General features: G+C 48.8%; 1 protein-coding gene across 3 annotated transcripts in view; it reads left to right on the top strand.

The window, feature by feature from the left end:
• KLHL5 (kelch like family member 5) overlaps positions 1-22,108 on the top strand; it is a 506,424-nt gene that overhangs the window by 183,715 nt on the left and 300,601 nt on the right. The window lies entirely within an intron of this gene.

The raw sequence follows: 22,108 nt of genomic DNA, 5'->3' as shown, positions 1-22,108 counted from the left end.
CTGACTGCGACAGTGCTCTAATTCCTCCTTCCTAGAATCAGCCCCTTGTTCCAGCGTGTTGACTCGTTGGCCCAGGTCACTTACCTTCTCGCTGAATTCCCTGACATCTTTGGCCACCTCCTGTCTCAGAGTCGCTGTATCATCACACACTGTGTAATATAAAAATTCCATGAAGCCTCGTGTGACAGTAGCTTCTTCTCCTACGTTAGTTTGCTGTGATGATTCGGGGGGGGGGGGGGGGGAGAGTGGGGACTGAGATGGGAAGCCGGTTTCTTTGGCAGGTGCCGTCCACCTAGAAGAGGTTTTGGATAACAGCTCCCGTATGGTGGGGTCCACTTATTATGTGGCCTTGGGATTTCTCTTGCGCTGTGAGCTATCTTTTGTGCATTTCACAATTCTGTGGGTGTACCAGGAAAATATTGAACCCTTTAAATCCCTTTCTGGGCCAACCTAGCCCACAGGGCCTTGGCTAACTGCTTAGGAGCACACCCTGAATCCCACATTTTGGTCCCCACAAACACAGACTGTCAGGTTTGCTTTTCCAGGTCCCTCTGCTGTCTAATCATTCAATTGAGTTTGGGATCAATCAGATAGGCAAGAGCGGGACCCCACAACGACTGTCTCCAGGTCACCAAGGCCCTTCCAAAAACACTGGAGGAGCTCTTTCAGCAGTGTTGAGCAGGGGGAGGTGCATTCCATTCACTCCCTGTAGTTGCGGCTCCACGCAAATGTCCCACCACCACAGAACTCCAATGCAGTTAAGGGCCACCGCTCTCAAGTTTAACAAAGTTAAATGCCTCCCGCTGCCTCTCCTGTCTCCAGTCAGGGTGTCCGTCCCCCACCAGCAGCGAAGACTCTGGTACTCGGGCTTGACAGCTGTCTGATTTCACTGTCTAGCCCGCAATCACCCAGGTGGGGGACCACGCCGGGGACTGCCCTGCAGGCCCCCACGCTTTGCAGTGTCTCTAACCGCCGGTTCCCGCGTTGTCCGACCTGGCCTCAGCTCGCCCTTGCCAGCTCATCTTTCACCGCAGCCCAGAACACAAGAGCTGCAGATGCCACCTGTGGCAGATAGGGCCCAGCTGGTCTCCCAAGCACCAATGGGTTTGTCAACAGGCCAGGGAGCCTCAGCCAAGTCAGTAGTCCAAGCCACCATCTTAGCCGCAGACCCGCTGTGCGGATCCTCCCATCTCCATCTGGACGGCCTGGGCTCCCTGCAGCGATACGAGGACAGTCGGAGCCCCCCCTCCCGTGCACTGCTTCATGAGCTCACCACCTCAGGGATACTCCACGGCCCCAGTTCTGCTGATGGCCCAAACAGTGCGGAGGAGGTCCGTAGTTCCTTCTCCTACACAGGCGCCATCTTGGACATGCCCCCCCCCAATATAACTTTTAAATTTAATTTTCTTTGCTAAATGAACTGTGAACTTGTCTGAACTTGTTTCCTCGCCGCGCAATGTTTCCTTATCACTAATTATCAGAACAAACGCAACCTTCCAAGAAATACTATACTGATAAGCACAAACCTTTCTACAGAAGTAACCTTATCCCATCAATGTCATTATATAAACACATCTTTAGATTACATGACTATCCTGCTGTCAAGGGACACTCAATGCCTATGTTTTGGCTCAGAAATACTACACTATCTGCATCAAAAACACATCCAGACTCCATCTGCTTTCTCCATTCTGAAAATAGAATTGCAAAAGAAATTAAATGAGCGATGTTAACACTAGAGAAAATCCTGTTTTTAAAGCCTGGACGAGGAAAGCTCAGTTGTTTGAGTTCCTCATGCTCCCACTAAAGAATATCTTTTTACTGAAGACATCGAAAAGGGACAAGATTCTTTGTTGCACACATTACATATTTTTATGTCCGTAATTCTACCAAAATTAAGCTGTGTGATATTTTTATATTATACTCCAAATTAATTATCAAAATCTTCATGTGGCTAATAGGAAATATAAATTGTGCCTAAAAAATGAAATTGCTCAAAATTTTGCATTATGTGATTTTGTGTATTTTTGCCCACCAGTGAGTAGTTAGCCTAGAAAATGTCTTATAGTGAGACATTTTATTTTCTCAAATTAGACCCCTCCCGGTATCTCAAATGACTTTTTTATACCATGTATGCTCTTGCGTGACAATAAGTCACTTGATATACGAGAAAAACACATTTCGCACTAATATAGTTAGCTATTTTTGTGAAATTTCCATTACATTTCTCGAAATATCATGAGAAAATTATACAGTTTAACACACCCCTCTACATTGTAGCTTGCACCATGTCAGCAGGGTGCTCGGAGAGCATAGTAAGGGCTGTGGCATTGGAACTTACAAGATGGGCTAGGAGAACGACTCCTGAGAGTCCAAGCTCTATTATAAACTTTATTACAAAAGTTTATCATTTAAGGCCCTACACTCATGAACACGAATGCTTACACCTCAGACAAAACTATTAACTTCTGTTAACACATACTTTTTCAGCTTTACAGATCTTCTAGTCAACTGGATAACTCCTATGGGTACTTGCACCCTGTGTCCTCTTGAGCAGTGATGTCACTGCATTGCTTCCGGTCCCTTTATGTTTCCTGCACAGTCACCTCCTACAGTGCACAGCAAGTCGGCCTCCATTAACCAAACTCCCTTCACAATCATTGCCCACCCCACACTCTACCTCCGTCTTACAAACTGCTGTATCTTTCAACACCCACAACTACCTCCGTCTTACAAACTGCTGTATCTTTCAACACCCACAAAAACAAAAAGGGGAGTGAAGAGGTAGTGTCCAAAAAAGGTGCACTGGAGGTAAATGCGTCCTCCTCTTGAAACGTTTCAAAAACACAAAGATCCACCCTCAGATAGATTCAGAATTATGTTCTCACAGGTTTTGTGTGTTTCCTAAAGTGTTTGGAAGCACACAGTGTTTGTTTAAATACCCCTCACACACCAAAAGGGCTCTTGGTGTCATGCTTCATCATGGGGGTCTGCCCACCCCACTGCGGGACAGGGCGTGCTACAAGCTACGACTACGTGGGAGCACTGATTTTCAGAAACTGTGTTGTGTAGGAACGTGAGTAGAAGGGTAAGGAGTGAGTGAAGTAGTGAATTAAAAAGTACCTGACTCTTATGGACTAAGAAACTTTAATATTCCTTGGAGCTGGTACTGTTAAGAGTGGGTTGGAGGTGTACTGCTTTAATAGGCAATCCCTCCTGTGTACATCAACATATTTCTATGCGCTCTAGCTTCTTCTTCAGGACCAAGAGAGATCCCTTCTGTACTCACTATAATATCGAGACGATGTCGAAAGAATAGTACAAAGTGAATAAATGGTTAAAAGTGATATATGTACAAGTAGTGCTAATACATGAAATGCAAATTGTAATGCACATGATACAATACCCAGGAGGTATTCTATTTAGTAAGTTGTTCCCAGTGGAGACAATGCCCCATGAGCCTTACATAGGGTGGGAAGGATGCCTATAGTCACACTTACACCAAGGAGACACTGCCTCGACTAGATATCGCGTGCTCGCGGCTCCGACAAAGACAAACATACAGATGGGGGAACCAGAACTGATGCCCATCTATCATTTGTCTTCAAGAGTCCTGGACCCATGTGAATTGAATTGGTAAAAAAAGGCCAACTCCACGCCCAGACTTTGTAAAAACTAGAATATATTGCTCCATTTTTTCAGGACATTGAGTTTGAAAAGATTCTCTGTCATGGAATTGAGTGAATTTTTTTCATTTTCATCTTAAGGCAGATTAACTTCATTACGCCTCCTAGGAGACATAGGGAAAGTAAGAGTAATGTGAATGCATATTGAATTGTTGGTTTTATAAACCCAGAGTAAATACGAGGTATATTTGTTAAGTGGTATGAATTTATGGTTGACAGGGCAGTACTTGTTTTCTATCTACTTTTAGAAAGGTGGCATATTCTTGTCCTAACAAGTTGGTGCCTGCAGCCTGTTCTTAAGTCACATGACTGGGTGTAGCTTGCAGTTGTTTTTTTTTTTTCACAGCAAAACATTTCAATGAGGCATCAGAAAGACAACCATGACAGCAGTTCAATATATTTACCCGCTTCCCGAGTATCTCATCCCTTCTCCCCTTCACTCCGAATCACTATCGCTATCCATCTGTGGTGGTTCACAAATGTGCCCTCGATATGCATTCCAAGCTCCCCAAATCTTGGTCCACTTTCGCGGACATTTCCGATTCAAATAAACCACTTTCTCGGCAACCATTGCCAAGTCCAGATCTGTACTCCAGGCACTGAGCGCCGGCACCAATGGGGACCCCCAGGCCCTAGCCACATTTCGTTTAGCGCACATAATTCCAAGTGTGGCCCAGTCTTGTAGGGGGTTACTAAGATCATTAGGTTCCCAAATGTTCAATAAACAGCGACGCGGTTCGGGGAGCAGTGAGACCTCAATAACTTGTGAAATAGTTCGCATAACCTTGGACCAGAAACGGACAATCAATAGGCAGTCCCAGATAGTATGATAGAAAGTCCCCACCTCACCACAGCCTCTCAAACAATACTGATGTGTAATTCTCCCTATCTTGTGTAGTGTGACCCTCGTATAGTAGACTCGATGTAGAATTTTTAGTTGTATCAATCTGAGCCGGGACGGCACAGTAACCTCCCGAGAAGAGGAGAGCGCGGCATGCCAGTCTGACTCGTCAAATTCGCCTACCTCCGCTGTCCAAGCCGCTCTTAGTCCCACCGTGGGGTCAGGCATGTTGTTGACCGGCTTGCGGTAGACCAGTGAGGTCGCCTTTTTTAGCATATGTTCCGTAAGCAATCTATCTTCCAAAGGAGTGGATTCTGGTAGTTTTTTCTCAAGTGGGAGCACCGACCTAAGGGCATGGCTAATCTGTAAGTAGCGGAAACGCTCCGTCTGTGCCAAGTTGAATTGGGCCGCTAGCTGGTCGAAGGTGAGGACGGCACCCCGCCTGTAGAGGTCTCCAACCGTCGATATGCCTATCTGATCCCAGGCCTCAAATCCCTTACTATTACAGGGTCGGCTGAGGCGTCGCGACGTCCAAAGTGGCGTCATCTGTGTGATCTTGTCTTTACATTTAAGGCGAGTAGAAGCCAGATACCACAACTTCACTGTGTGTGCCGTAGGGCCCAACAGGGCCGCCGCACCTCTGGGGTCATAGAGTGCTGCCATCACTCCTCCGTCCCCCAGGTCGTATCTATCCACCTTGAACGCTGGGTCAGTCTGCGGGGCATGGAGCCAATGATTTATGGTCTTTAGTTGGGCTGCCCAATAGTACAGTTGGATATCTGGAAGTGCTATACCTCCATCGAACCAATCCCGAACCAACTTTTGCCGGGAAATGCGCGCCGGTTTGTCCCCCAGAGAAGACCAGAGACCAGTACGTTTATGGACGTGAAGTATTTTGGGGGCACGAGAAACGGAGTGTTTTCCAGGATATACAGTAGTCGAGGTAAGGTCATCATTTTGAATAATGCCGCCTTTCCTAAGAGAGTCAGTGGTAGTATGTGCCAATACCTCACATCCGTGCGGAATCGCTCGAGCGGAGGCAACAAAATTTGGTGAAAAAAGACCTCCTGATTAGGCGTCACCCATACCGCTAGATATTTAAACGGTCCATCAGTCATCACCAGTGGACAATCGTCCGGAAGTCGTGGTGGGGGCCCTTTAAGGACAAGCAACACCGATTTGGACCAATTGATTGTGTATCCTGAGGCTCGCCCGAAAATCTCACAAATGTTGAGAAGAACTATGAGTGACCGCCTAGGGAGAGTTAAGTAAAGAAGGATATCATCGGCATATAACGATATGCGGTCCTCCCAGGACTCGGTCCAAATGAGGCCCCTTATCATAGGGTCCCACCGTATCCATGCTGCCAGTGGCTCCAAAATCAATGCGAAAAGCAGGGGTGATAAGGGGCATCCCTGACGTGTGCATCGGCCCAATCGGAAGTCCCCGGAAATATGGCCATTGGCTACAACATGTGTAAGTGGTCTCATATACAGTAATTTCACCCAAGCACAGAACTTTGGTCCAAATCCTAAATGTCGCAACACCGCAAATAGATACGGCCACTCGACCATTTCGAAGGCCATTCGTGCATCTAAAGAAAGGATCACCACCGGCTCCGAAAGGGCAGGGATCTGCTCCATTACCGCGTGAACCCATCTTAAATTGAAAGCAGTGTTTCTGTTTTGCATAAATCCGGATTGATCCGGGTGGATAAGCGTCTCTAAGTGCGGTGTCAATTGTGAGGCTATCATTTTGGCCAGTATTTTCGCCTCCGCATTTAATAAGGAAATAGGACGATATGATGTACATTCGTCTGGAGGCTTGCCAGGTTTTGGTATGGCTATGATCGTAGCCGTCCGCTGATCTCGGGGCAATTTCCCCTTGGCCAAGCTGTCTTCAAACATTCGCAGCAGGTGCGGAGCCGTAAGATCAGGCGCGTTTGTAGAGTTCTATGGGGACCCCATTCAGCCCCATGGCCTTGCCTGACTGCAGAGAGTGAATTGCACCCAGAACCTCATCTGTCGTAAAGTCCAACAGCTCGGCGTCAGAGTCTGAGAGGGAGGGCATTTGGATATCCTTAATGTAAGTCTGCGCCTCCTCTGAGGACATGCGGGCGGCGGGGGTGTAAACCGCCTCGTAATAATTGGCTAAAGTGTCCACTATATCCATAGGGGTAGTGGTTATCTCGCCATCGGCATTGCGGAGCTGCGCTATCGTCCTTTGGGCCCTATCTTTCTTTTCCAGCCACGCCAAAAGTCTCCCTGCCTTATCGCCAACCTCATATATAATGTGTTGCGTGCGCATAAGCCGCTGTCTGACCTGCCTCCGCTGGTATTCCGTAAATTCAGCCTGTTTAAGGCGCAACTGGCGCGCAGCCTCCTCAGTAGGATCAAGATCATGTCTGGATTGTAAGACATCCAAGTCATACTCGAGTACTCTAAGGTCCTCTTGTACAGTTCGTTTATGACCCGTTATGGAGGTTATCGCCTGGCCCCTAAGCACCGTTTTGTATGCCTCCCACAGGACCCCTGGCGAGTTGACTGAATTGGTATTTTCCTGGAAGTAGCACTTGGTAGCCTTGACCAGTTCTTTTCTAATTTGTGGAATTTGTAAATAATGAGGCGAAATTGGGAAAATGCGCCTCCGGGCTTTCACATAAGCGGAATATACCATGGAGACCGGGGAGTGATCCGAGATGCCTCTCTGGCCTATCGTTACCTCAGTTATATGGGGCAGGCTATCTGCAGATACGAAAAAGTGATCAATACGTGAGAGACTATTGTGTACCCCTGAGTAGAAGGTATAGCCTCGATCCCCAGGGTGTTTAAACCTCCACCCATCCGTAAGACCCAGGGCCTCTATATAGCCAGCCAGCCGTGATTTACACAGCCCTGTCACCCTACCAGGATGACGGTCAAGTCCATCGTTAAGAACCGCATTAAAATCACCACCCAGTATAAACTCTCCCTCCGGCAGCGTTGGTAGAAAAGCACCGAGGGCGAGGAGGGGGACTGAATGAAGGGCAGGTGGAATGTAAACTGATACCACATTGAATCTCCTTCCCTCCCACAAGCAGGGAATGGCTGCAAACTGTCCTTGTGTATCTTTCCACACCTGCTGCACTATCACAGGAAAGCGTTTACGTACCAGAATACCCACCCCCCTGGAACCAGAGGAAAATTCAGAATGCACTGCCATCGCATATCCCCACCGGTCCAAAGCCTTGCATGTCGACCCTACCAAGTGCGTCTCCTGAAGCAATACCAATGCGGGGGCTGCCCTGCGTACATATTGCAACACCAACCCTCTCTTAATTTTATCCCCCAAGCCGCGTACATTCCAGGTAACCAGGGTCAAAGGGGACACTGGGGCCAAGACCGGGGCGGTATCATCTGTTATCTTATCACCCAATACCTCGTCTGCCATTATTTTCAAAACATCCTAGAAAACCCATCACTGTATCTCGCATCTGCACGCCCGTAACCTTGAAATGCAGCCCAGAACTGAAACTCTGAACAAAGTGTAACCAGCCCTTCCCCCCCTCCAACACTATAATCTGCGTTCGCAAATTATCACAGCAGTAAATAACACCAAATTGCTTTGTCTCAAAAACCCCCTTCCAACTCCCCTCCACCCCCCACCCTGCTCCCCTGCCTGCGGACCTCCCAACTGCCCACCCCCCAACATGGCAGAGTGCCTGTATATTCCCTACCCGTGCTAAACTTGCAGAGGTGTAGCGTGCCCACCCGACCCGTGGCATCTACAGTGACTTCAGTAAAACAGTTCTTCGTATTATAAGGCACAGCCCTTAGAACAATATCATAACATGTCTACGTATAAAACCATACATTTGACCTCTTACATAACTGGAACAATAGGTTCCGTCACCTCGAAAAATATGTCCCCCCCCCGTCAGCTCTTCCCTGTCCCTTCAACCCCTCCCCCTTACTTGCGAGTGTCATCACGATTGGGCCCTCCAGGTGATGGCAAATGTCACTCATTCCTGCTCGTCCAGGCCACTGGTCTCCAACGCAGTCGCAGTTGCTGAGTCGCCTGGCTCTCCACCTCCCATCCGGTCCGTCTTGTTGCGGCGGTTACCTCGCGCGTTGCCGACCCTTGTCCACCCCTCCAGCCATTCCCAGGCGCCTGGCTCTCCACCTCCCATCCGGTCCGTCTTGTTGCGGCGGTTACCTCGCGCGTTGCCGACCCTTGTCCACCCCTCCAGCCATTCCCAGGTAGCCTCCGGAGAGTCAAAAAAAACAGGGTTTACTGTCCCATTCTACTCTCAATTTGGCCGGGAAGAGCATAGCGTATTTGATTTCTCTGCTGCACAGCTCCCGCTTCACGGCCTGGAAGCTGCGCCTCTGTGCCTGAACCCGTGCCGTAAAGTCAGGAAAGAAAGTGACCTCATAGTTGTCGATCTTCAGCGGAGGACCCGCTCTGGATGCCTGTAAGATGTTGTCCCTATCTCGGAAATTAAAAACTCTCTCAATCAGGGGTCTGGGTGGAGCCCCTGGCTTAGGGCGACCGTCCGGCACTCTATGGGCTCGTTCAATGGAGAAATAAGTGGAGAGAGCCTTCGGTTTTAAATGTTTCGTGATCAGTTCTTCCACAAAGAGGTCTGCCACAGGCCCCTCTGTTTTTTCCGGAATTCCGAGGATCCGTATGTTGTTCCTACGGGCTCTTCCTTCGTAGTCATCCAGCTGCTGGGCCATGCGGGTCTGCCTCTTCTCCAAGTCGGACACCTGCCGTTGCAGTTCAGAAGTGTCCTCCTGTAGTGCCGCCGTTACCACCTTTAGCTCCTTCACTTTTTCGTTCATTTGTTTGAAGTCTGCACGAAGCAGGGAAACCTCACTTGTGACAGAGTCCTATGACATGCGCATGCCTCGTATAGCCGCCATTACGTCGTGGAGCATGGGCTCCTTGATCGGGGATGGTGACACCGCAGCGTTGTCCTTGTTCATTCTCGGTGATTCCCCTTTGTCACCTCTCTTGGTCCAGCCGAATTTGGCCAATTGCGCCTGAGGGGCGCTCTTGGAACCTCTGCCCCCTGCAGCCATCCTCTTCGGTGGCATAGAAGGCCAGCCAGGAGCACGTGCGCCAATAATAACTGCAGCTTGCTATGGTATCCTACGGATCATCTGGGGCAACAGCATGCACTCCGGGCTGCTTGCGGTGCTCTATTGACAAATAACGCTTTGCAGTAGCAGGTAATACCTTAGAATATGCCAACAATATCCAACGGGTGCAACCGTGATCTGTCCACACTGGCGCGTCGGAGCAGGTCGTTCAGGATACTCCAGCAGGTGATCAGTTCAACGCCACCGACCAAGACCAAAGACGGCGTCCCCAGTAAGCGCCACTGTCCATGGAAGGAGGGACAGACAATTCCATTCAAAAGACAGCAAGTATCCTCCGATCCGTTCCTGCCGTATTTCATGCACAGTCCAGGGACCTCCGCCGCAGGGCGTCAAGCTCCAACAGGTCAGAAATCAGTCTTGCCGCACCTCTGGGTACCTTCCACTCCGGCACCACCATTCACCGGTAGCCGGTCTCGGGCCCCTCCCGTGCCCTCCGGGGCACCACCGCTCCCCTCAATGCGGTTATGCTATGGCCAGATGTCTGTGAGGGGGGGAAGAGGGGATGGCTCGTAGCACCCCGGCCCGGGCACACAGGACGTCGCGCCCAATGTCCGCCGATAACAGGCCCCGAAGCCAGGGCCTAAATTTGGAAAGTCACCCGGGGCCGGCCCCTCTGCACCTCCGCGCCATTCCGTAGCACCACTCAGAAGGCGCTAACCAATTCCCCGCAGCGCCACCCCTCCGCTGTTGGTAACCTGAGCCAGCGGGGGCAGGTAGTTGGGCGAGATATCAGCAGGTTTCAGACGGCGCTTATCGCATCGCCGATCGCCGTCCTATTCCGGCGCCGCCATTTTGCGCGGTCCGGTCCCAGGTCACCCCGGCAACTCAGCTCCGTCCACTCGGGGTCTACGGCCTGCTAACCCTTCACCGGAGCTGCCCAGGGGCGCCAGGCAGCACGGCACGTCGTCTCTGCCAGAGTTAAGTCGGGTCCGTGGGCTGTGTCTTCCGATAATGCCACGGGTCGATCGGAGCACACCTAGACCATGGCCGTTGCTCTCGGCCGCTAGCCACGCCCCCCCTAGCAGTTGTTTTTGTGCATTGCTCCCAGACAGAGAGACAAAGGGAAGATGAGTGTTGACTGGATGGGCCACTCTGAGTTAACTAGGGAGAGGAACTGTCACCTACCACACTTGTACATCACAAATGCACTGCCTGAGCATTCTCACAAAGGGATTGTCTCTGGTCTATTGTGACCCCAGACAAGCTGGGGCCAGGACAGTGAGGAAGAGGATGCCTGGCACCAAGTAGGTGGAAACCTCTAGAAGCTTCCTCCACTTCAAAGTGGGCACCAGATATAAATATTGGATCTTGGACCCCATCTCTTCAGTACATTTCTGGATCTGTGGACTCTACTAGGAAGAAAGACTGCTGTGCTTCTGAAAGGACTACCACTCTGCTGGACTGCTGCTCTGAAGTACTGTTTCCCTGCTGTGCTGACCTGCTGCCTGCTACTTTCTGGCCACAGTGAGAAGGACTGGACCTGTATCTCTTGAACCCAGGACCGCAGACTTGCTCCAAGGGCTAGTTGGCTGACTTCCCGACTAGACCCTCAGGGACAGAAGACTCAAACAGCCTTGAACCCAGAATCTAGACTTTGCTGTGTGGGAGACCTACCCTGCCAAGTGATACCACCCCGTCCTGGACCCTTGGAAGTGGGTGAAGATGCTCTGTCAGCCCTTTTGTGGATCCAGCGAAACCAATACATCTCTTCTGCTGCACGGCTCAACCCTGAGCAGAACCAGTGACTTGCCTCTGCCGCGTGGACTTTCGAGACGCAAGGACTTCACACCGTAGCCCCATCAGAACCGCTGCTGTGCAATGCATCCCTGATGCAAGACTTCGCATCGCAAACTCTCGTTGGCGGGATCCTCGACAACAAGGTAGGATCTCGCACTGCAGTCTCACAACCCATTATCGGGCGGGACTCTGCAACTGTTCACAACCAGGATTTAAGGCATTCTTGTTCAGCAAGCCTAGTTTGGCCCCTGTAGCTGGCCCGCACTCCATCGCAGTCAGCTTGAACTTGTGACTTTGTCCCAGTCTATCAGGATCAAGTATCTCCAGTTGCTGCTTTGGCCTTTTTAGCACTATTATCACTAAAGTTTTGATTTACTTATTAAAATGTACTCTTTTTCTAACTTGGTGTGGGATTTTTCTTGTGTCGTGTTTTCACTATATTACTGTTTGAAGTGCTGCATAAATACTTTACGCATTTCCTCTAATTTAAACCTTACTGCTCTGTTCCAAGCTACAAGGGGGTTGAGCACAGGTTAAGTTGGGGTTTGCTTGTTGCGCACAAGGATTGTGGTTGCTGCTTGAATAAATGTTTCACCCCATCAACAAGTAACCCAATTTCTTACAGGAACTATAATTCGCGCCATCCCAATGCATTGCTAGTTACCTCCAAAATTACATCGCTCTTGACAATGTTCTATGACATCATTGATTATGTGATTGCAACATTAGAAAGGACGTCATTGATGAGATGAGTGTGCATTCCGGGGTTGCAAGTTATAGTTATTTAGACCATGAGTTATAGTTACTTGAGATAACTAAAAACTGGTGAATTTCAGTGATTTTGTTAATTTAAATCAGTGTGGTTAAACTGTCATTTTCACAGAACTAAAACGTCACTTAAACTTTTGTTTTTTCAATTACTATATTTGTCTTTTTTTACTTTTGACCTCTCACCTACCCTGAACTCTAAAAACTCCTTTCTTCTCTTTTCCTCTACCCTTCCTTGAACCCTAAAAAACTGATATCTCCATTTACTTCTACTCACCCCTAAACCTTAAAAAACCCTTGCCTCCCTTTACCTCTACCCAGCTGCGAACTTTAAATATCCATATCCCCTTTACCTCTTCCCACCCCTGAACCCTTACATTCTTACCTACCTTTATCTCTGTCCACCTCTTAACCCTAAACAACCTGCACACCCCTTTACATCTATCAACCGTTGACCCCTTAAACTCTTACCGTAACTTATTACTAGCTACTCACCTCTCTGGCTTTGTAAAGACATGGCTTGTAAAGGCTCAATCATTGTTAGACTTGGCATTTTTTGGTGTGTTTCACCTGTCTTTTTTGTTGCTTTCTGACCTCCCGGTTTCGACTCTGTTTTTTCTGGCTTAGTATCTCTGCGCACTTCCTCACTACTGTTCAGTGTTAAAGTGCAAGTGCTCCTGTTGTAAATTGTTGTTATGGAGTGATTACATGATTGGTCATTTCGTTCACTAGTCAGCCGCTAGTACAGTGCACTGTGTGCGCCCAGGGCCTGTAAATCAAATGCTGCTAATGGGCTTGCAGCACTGGTTCGTACCATTCACACAAGCAGCCCTTCAAAGGTAACCCAGACCTGCGTCTGCAGTGTCTGTGTGCAGTCTAGAACTGCCATGTCGACTTGGCAAGTGCACCCACTTGCCAGGCCCTAACTTTCCATTTTCTTACATGAAGTCACCCCTAAGGTAGACCCAAGGTACACCTGTGGGCAGGGTGAAGTGTATGTGAAAGGTAGGGAATGCCCTGATGTGTGTGGCATGTCCTGATAATGAAATACTGCCAATTTTGTTTTTCACTATTGAAAGGCTATCTGGCCCTAAGGAAAGTATGGGAGCTAATTTATAACATCTTATAAATATAACTTCCCATTGGGACCAGATAGCAAAAGAAAGTTTAGTATGCTTGGGGGGTGCTAGGTAGCGCACAACCAAGATGGCCGTACGCCTGTGAGGCTCCAGCCCTGCCGAGCAGAAACTATCCTTTCACCTCATCCTGTATTTCAAATTTGCATTTTTGAACTCACATCTGCTGAGCCCCGGACTGGAGCCTGAAGCGGGGGCGTGTTCGCTGAGGCATCCCAAAGCCGAGACGGTGTGGTGGATAAAGAATTGAGCAGCATGCGTCAGTGGATTACCTTCATCCCCTTCTGCGCCTGGCTGGAGGGCGCGGTGTGGTAGGGGCCCTCTCCGGCGCGTGAGAAGATATTTGCGCTGCAACAGACTGACCGGGCTACGGGCGGCATCGTTGGCACTTGTGCCGCGGCTCGAGAGCACAGAGCGCTACGGAGCGGGCAGCACACAGTGTGACCTGTCCGCTGGCAGTGGAGAAGATTTAAAGTTCCGGGGAACCCAGGACTGATCTGTGAGACGCATCTGGTATCTCCCCACGCATCCCCGACTGTTGCAGACATATTTCCGGCCAGCGCCATTACCTGTCCACAGGCGCGCATGGCCGCCATTTTGGTCCGCCGCACAGCCGCTACACGAGGGATGCGCGAAGACCCCCTGGAGACTGAGCGAGTCCGTCCGCGACCAAGCGGACCTGTCATTTAGTTGCTCTATGCGAACATAGCCTATTACCGGAGCCGCGCATAAACTATACTGTTTACCCTACACTTGCTGCAAAAACGGACATCGACATTACTGGTTGCCGTAGGGATTCCTTGGTGGCACTGGGCCTGGGAGAAGAAGAGCAATTATTCTCTTTTGGAAGTGCTGTTGTGACTCGTCGCTTGTGCCTTGTTACTATATTACCCCAGAGCTGACCGACAGCATTCTGGGACCCCTCGAAGAGACTGTGATCCCTATTACTCCCATGTCACCACTGTAATTGTCGGTGAGTGTGCCCTCTACCTCAACTTTCATTAGCATTGTGTGAATGCATGGGTGATGGCGTGAGACGGGGGCTGACCAGCTATTGCTAGAATTGAAGCTGCGAGGCCCGCCTTAGGATGCGTATTTGCCAGCACTGTTCGCCTGCACCTTCTTGTTGAAGTCTCCACTACTGGATATCTTTGCTCACTGAGTTACTCTTGAAAGCTGACAGTAACCCCCTGGAGACCCTGCTTTACGCCTCTGCTCTATTGGCCGGCCTACGACATGGGGCTCACTGACGCCAAACAGACTAAAATCCCATTTGAAACGTGCAAAACACCTAGATTGAACTCGTCGGAACCTGCGGACTCTGATGCCACGGATGTGCCTGAGGGCGACTGGAAGGCCCTCTTGCTTGGCATGAAGCAAAGCCTCACATCCACAGATGCTAAAATGGATACGATGAACATGCGCATGGAAGCTATGGTCAATAAATTGGATCAACATGAGGTACGTTTGAAGGAGGCTGAGACCAGAGTTTCGGATCTCGAGGATGGCGCCACCACAAGCAAAGGGCAGATATCGCAGATGGACAAGCCCCGTGGGCACCGCCGAGGCTGGTAATAGCCCGGTTTTTAAACTATAGGGATAGGGATGCAGTCCTTCGCATGGCTCGCGAAAAGAAGCAGGTTCATTACGAAAACACTACTCTGGCATTCTTACCAGACTTCACACAATCAGTACAAGATGCCAGGCGTAAATTCTGCGCTGTCAAGAAGAAACTACATTCACAAGAAATCCCTTACGCTATGTTATACCCGGCTAAATTGAAGATCACTCATCATGGTAAGCAGCACTACTTCCAGAACCCACAACAGGTTGAAGACTACCTTAAGCGAGATCGCTGGGCAGCGTCCATGGAATCGGGAGCGAGAGGGCACTCCAGATCTCATTCTCCGTTGTCAGACCCAGGTTGAGACATGTGATGAACACTGTTTCTCCCGGAACTCTTACTGATACTCTGCTCATAAGGGACTGCTTGACGCTGGTGATGTATTAACATTTTATATGCCTTTTGTGTATTATCCTGCTCGACACCTTGCCTCCGTCCCGCCGTAGCTGCCCTCCTTAAAGCGAAGTAGTAGGTGGGTGCGAGTATGGAGGAAGAGGGAAGGTCGTGGGCCCCTGGTGTTTCCCCTCGGGGCATACCCCTAAAGCTATGTTGGGAAGAGACCGTGATTGTTGTGCATCGTTCAGATTTTTGGGTGGGACAGGTTTCTGTGCCCGGCAAGTTGGGGAAGCCGGAGTGGGTGGCGGGAGGGTGGTATTTGTTTACAATATTCCAGATTATACGACTATCTGAGCTTATCGATGTAAGGTTCTGTACAGCTTCTTATGGAGACTCTTATGGCAGACAACACACAAGATGTAGATAGACTTATGGTTGCATCATGGAATGTACGTGGGCTGAACAACCCCAGGAAAAAAGGCAGATACTTGGATATTCACACAGGCATCAAATCACAGTTGATCTGCTACAGGAGAGCAAAATATCCAATCTGTTCCCAGTATCACCACAGTATGGGAGGCATCTAATAAAGTTATGGTGCGGGGCTGGTGTATATCTAAAGGGGGGGCATCCTTAAAATGTTGCGCAATGACCACACCAAATTTGAAGTGGAACTTAAAAAATTAGAAAATGACAGCGCCAGTACTGACGGTCATGCACCCAGAGCCGCCATGCGCAGCAAATTGACAGAATATGGTGAGATTGCTGACAGGGAATGCAAATTTAGGGGAAAACCATACATGGCGAGGATATATGGGGAGGGGGACAGGCCAGGGAAAGCCCTGGCAGCTGCGACTAGACTTCCTAAATTCTCCAACTATATCACGGAGATTCAAGATGCGCAGGGCAACACACATAGGAATCATCCCGATCTACTCAACGCGTTCAGAGATTTCTACAGAACTCTGTACTCTTCCCAAAGAGGTACCCCGCTTAACCTGTTTGAGTACTTCCACGACACGACACGGCATTGGCCTGGCTGGGGGATACCCAGCGGAAATTTCTGAGCTTGGATTTGGAGCTGCACAAAATCTGCCCCTATCTTTATTAAATTGCGACACAAAAATAATTGCTAAAGTCTTGGCGACCAGACTTAATCTACTGATGCAGCGACTAGTACTTCCGGACCAGGCGGGGTTTATCCCTAGTCGAGCTACGTCACATAATCTTAGAACCCTTGCTGCTATCCTACAAGATATTGATCCTAACTGCTCAGCGGTGGCGGTATTCTGTGACACTACCAAAGCGTTTGATTCCCTGAAGTGGGATTACTTACTAGGCACTTTGGGACGCATGGGGATGCCTGCTATCTTCCTCCGATGGATATAACTGCTTTACAACCAGCAGGTGGCATCGGTGCTGTTGAATGGCGCTAAATCTTCCCTGTTCACTATCTCCAGTGGCACGTGCCTTATCCCCTATTTTATTTGCCCTTGCCATCCAACCCTTAGCCGCACTGTTCCAACAGCACCATAATGATAAAGCATTGATTTACCCTACTAGGCAGCTGCTTATTTCTTTATATGCAGATGACATGACATTGTATGTTTAAAAAAAAAACAAGAAAACCTCAACCCCATATTGCGGGAGATTTAAATTTGGAGCTATATCCGGAGTATAAATAAATTGGTCAAATTCTGCAGTCTTCCCCCTAACAAATAGCACCCTGACACACCAGCTGGACTACCCTGTAATTTGGGAAACTGACAATTTGAATTATCTGGGCATTCATGTCTCTAGAGACAGGGACACGCTTATGAGAATCAATTACAGCCCGGCTATAGATAAGATAACTGACACTATTACCAAGTGGTTGCGGCTCCCCCTCTACATGGCAGGCAGGATCTCTTTAATCAAGATGGTGTTATTGCAGAAACTTTTATATCTTTTTATTAATAACCCATACCACCCGGGGAGTTTCTTCTTTAATACACTCAGATCTCAACTTACGAGGCTCATATGGGGCGGGAAGCAGGCACGCCTTACTCTAACTACGTTGATGCTGCCATACCGCCGGGGGGGGGGGGAATAGGATGTCCCGAATTTTGAAACTTACTATTACTGTGCACAGGCTCATTTTGCAACATACTGGCTCCACCCGCCACCCTTCATGACGCACCTGGCGGTCGAAGATGGCTATTTGGCCCGACACCCCCGTCAGGTTACCTTTTCACAGCAGTGAAGGAGCGTGGGTGGGACCCATCCACGGTAGATTGCACCGTACTGGCGTGGCATCAAATTGCTCGCAAGTTGGAACAGCCTGTGCTATACTCTCCCAAAATGTCCCTGTCGCGAAATCCTTTATTGCGGGTCACGAGTGAGGGCATCTGTCGTAAGATGCTGGATGGCCTCAAGTATTACCCTTGGGGGGACCTTTAGATAACGGGGCAGTTTCGTACTAGGAATTAGAATGTGAGACTGGGTCTGTGACTTGGTCACCATCCCCGCAGCAGGGTTTGCCTGGTGTATAGCTCCAAGGTCAACATTGTGAGACTGGGGACACGGTTTGGATGGGATGGTCCCCCCCCTTGTTCTGCTTGCTGGACCTGGAAGTGGTATGCTCAGACGTGAGTCCCTTGCTCACTTTGCCACTGGATTCAAGCAAGCCGGGCTGAAGACCGCTGGAATGCCAGAAACCGGTCCTCTGAAGCTTGTTTCCGGTCCAGGAAAGACATGGCTTGGCAGTTCGGGCTGGACTGTTCCCATGAGGCTCAGGGTCAGACTGATTTGCATATAGCCATGTCTGAACTGGGGTGGCAGAGTGGGCTAAAGAACGGTGATGGATAAAACCCAGATCTTTTGACTGGGTGTGAGTGTTTGATTGATTCAGATGCTCCGTCCTTCACCACCCCCTTTTGTACCGGACCTGGAAGTGGGGCACTAAGTTCGCAATTATACTACGTCTGTGATATCCAGGTAATTTGTATTGTTAAGACCTAGTGTACATTGCTGTAAGTTGTTGCCTGCATCGTATTCTGATATACTGTACTGACAAAGTTGGACTGCTAGTAGTGTTTTCTGGACCTATGTCGAAGTTGATTGGGAGGGGAAGTTAATGTTACATCAAAATGATACGGGAAGGTGTCATACATAAGTGCAACAACGTGACAAATGATATGCAGAGGTTTTATTACACTGATGTACTGTACAATCTCTTAATAAAGGTTTTAAAAAAAAAGTTTAGTATGCTTGAACTCAAAATCTAACGATGCATCTTTTAGTAAAGGTGATTTTTACATTCTGTGTTTGAAAATACCACTTTTAGAAAGTAGGTATTTTCTTGTATGGCCATCTTGTGTGCCTCTGCTAGGATGTGGATTGACTGTCTGGTTTTGGAGTGACAGGGGCTGGGCATGTGCAGTGGCTCCAGAGAGTCTGATTGGTCCAAGCTGGGCTGAATAGACATGGGCTGCATTTAGAGTAGTGGGAGGGGATTTCCTTGCACCTGGTCTGCCTTCCACAATGCTGTCTCCACCCACTTCCAGGAAGCTGGGCCAGAGAGGACAGAACTTGTTTGGACTAAGCACAGACCCTCTCTGCCTGAGAGGACAAAGGAATTTGGGGTATAAATATTGGGGACCAGACCCCAGAACTTTAGAACTCTTTTGGACCAAGAAGACTGCCAAGAAGAAGAGCTGGAGAAGTTGTGAGGAGGAACTACCACTATGCTGAGTGCTTTGCTGTGTTGGCCTGCAGTGGCTGCTTCTGTCTTGGGCAGTGAAAGGACTGGACTGAACTTTCTGCAATGTATTTTTGTGAGTTTCTCCAAGCGCTTGATGTAGAGCTTGTCCCCTGTTCAAGAAGTCTCAGGAACAGCAAAGACTTTAAGTTCTTCTACTCTCAGCACTGGGGACTTCGCCTTTTTGGGCTGCGACACAAGAAAAAGCAACCCAACGCCGCTGCCGACTCCTTGTCCTGAAGGCACAGCAGACGGCACTGCCGCAACGCAACCCTGATATCACCAACGAAGCCACCTGACGCTGCCATTGAGCTGCTGCTTGCAGCGTGACCTATGGGCACTGCATTCCGCACCGCCTCGCGCCGTCACCCTGGTATGCCCGATGACATTGCTCCACAATGACGTTGCTGCTGGCACCGTGGTTCGAGGACACTGCTCGTAAGTTACACAACGCACCGTCCTCATCTCGCACTGCAGCCTTGGCCTACCAGCACCATCGATTTCAGTTTGTCCGCTGATGACAGCGCTTCAGCAAAGACGATGCCGCTGCCTTCGCCGTGACCTGCCAGCACCGCGACGAGCACCACATCACTTCGCACCGCAGCCCTGGTCTCACTGACACCTCTGGACAACTGTTACTGATCTGCTGCCTGCACAGTGGCCTGAGGGCACTTCACGGCGCACCTCTGCACTTCGCACCGGAGCCCGACGCCTGCCGACGTTGGCGCTCCTAACTTCGACCGCGAGGAGTTCAATCTGCAACGCTTGCGACTTCAAGGATCTGACGACACCTGCACCGACCTCCGGAACCAACGCCTGCAGATACAGGCCCTTCGAAGCTCATCGAGAGGTCGCCGACGCCCTACATCTCTAACGGTACTGTTTTGCAGGTCAACACCGCAATCAGCCAGAGCTGTTTGGATTTGTTGTTCATGACACCGTGATAGCCCCAGACGGAGCTATTGACTTCAAGGAACTGTATTTCAAGTCTATTTTGATTACTGAAGATTTCTGAGAACCGTATGGTGGATTTTATCGTTTTTGGTCTTGTTTTAAGTATATAAATTTTTTTATATTTTTCTAAACTTTTTTAGTATCCTTTTGTATTATCTTCACTGTATTACTGTTGGTTATGTGCAAATGCTTTACACACTGCCTCTAAGCTAAGCCTGACTGCTCGTGCCAAGCTACAAGGGGGTGAGCAGGGGGGGAAGGGTCCCTACTTGGACAAGGGTGCAAACCCTTGCCAACTAGAGACCCCCATTTCTAACATGCATTGTAAAAGATTTGTGGTAAAAGTAGGTTGTTGTAAAAATGCATTGTAAAAGTAACATACCCATGTTAATGTATTGTAAATTCCCTCTGAGAGCTTTGACCTCCTAAAGGCACTCGGCCTGGGGCCTCGTTCCTCCCTGTGGTCGTAGAACTGCTCGATGACTTGCAATAAGCTTATAACCTATGGTTGAGATGTGCTTCATTGCTTATGTAGCACGTCACACATATAATCGATGATTGCTTGCACAGCACAAGCACACCCTGCCATTGTGGTTTTGCATCACCTTGGGACATGGCTGGTTTCTGTTTTATTGACTTTGCTTTACTCAGCACTCCGCATCTAGAGATGGGTAAAGGAAATCTGAATAATTCACAAGACCAGGGACTGCTGAATACCCTTTAAAAAAGGGAGGTAAAGAAATTCACTCTTATTAATAGAGTGGTGATTCCTGATTGTTTTGCATGTTACAGAATTATTCAGCATTGGTATGTAATTAATAAAGTTTCTAGCAATTTGTAATTAGCAATGACATCACAAAGATGCAGCTCCCAAATCGCACAGTTGCACACTATACATATTGAGGCCAGCGCTTGGGTCTGGCACTGGTTGATGCTGGGGTATGTTTTCTGCTGAGAAGTAAGTATGGCACTACAGGCTTTAGGCAAATCAGAGGTGAAGTTCAGAATGACACAAGTAACACATTGGGAGAGAGGGGCTCAACACAGGCCACTGACCATTTTTATGGTGTGATAAAGGCTGCTTTATTGAAACGGGTGCACATTATAACTTATTCCTGGGCACACCGCCTTACAAAACTAAAAACTTGCTAAACCTCAAATGAACTATCCAATATCCTACCCGCACCGCTACCGTCCCAACCCCATACTCCACCCCCCACAAGTATCTAATTTCTATTAAAGATCATTTCAACAGTTTCTACCTATACGTTCCCCTGCAGCCTATGACTGCAAGTATTAACCTCTAAGCTACTAAACTTCCTATCCTTAACCTTGAACTTCCTGCCTACCCTCCTTTTCCCTGTGTTTCACCAGTGGCACCGCCTCTCCGATTCTTTAACCACCTGCAAAACTTTCCAGTTCACTGCTAAGCACCTGTCTCAAGCGACAACCGCCCATGTCCCAACAACGAAGCCAAAAGAAGGAGAGCACCATGAAACACAAAAGATAAATTAAAGTGATCGGAGGGTGGGAAAATTGTCACCTACTGACTTCCTGCCACCAGGTCACCTATACTTAAAATGGTGTCTGGAAGCCCAAAAAGAGCCTCTATATACCCATTGGGCTATAATTGGCTGCACAGTAGCTCAAACAAAATGGGAGTTGCATGACTACACCACTCTTCCCAAAAAGACCCGGGTGGGGGTGGTAGAACTCCCTGTGGTCGACTGCTCTCCATACCGCCATTGTTAGCAGCCTTCAGATATATGAACATCAGCAAATATCTGGAATGAACTGAAGACTGCTAGCATCTGCAGAAATCCCTGGTTGTCTGGTCCCCGGACGGCGCCACGTAGTGGCAGGCCTGCTATGTTCACATGCACACATACTTGTCATGTGGCATGTTTCGTTGTGGATGCATGTGTTGCAGATGTAATAGAATACGTGCCCTCCGGGACATTAGCGCCTCATTTCACGTGATATGACTAACGAGCAATATAGCTGATCTCCAAAGCAGGTGCATCTTACTTCTTTTGACAACACTATATTGAGATATAGTGCAGGTTAGGCAAGTACACGTTACAACATATGTTTTTGAACTGAAAATTATTTGTGTTATGTGTTAAAGATTCATAAAGAATCA

This window comes from Lissotriton helveticus, chromosome 2_2 (assembly GCF_964261635.1).
Source record: "Lissotriton helveticus chromosome 2_2, aLisHel1.1, whole genome shotgun sequence".
Taxonomy (NCBI): domain Eukaryota; kingdom Metazoa; phylum Chordata; class Amphibia; order Caudata; family Salamandridae; genus Lissotriton; species Lissotriton helveticus.
The sequence above is the reverse complement of the archived record's forward strand: the minus strand, read 5'-3'. Positions and strand labels throughout refer to the sequence as shown.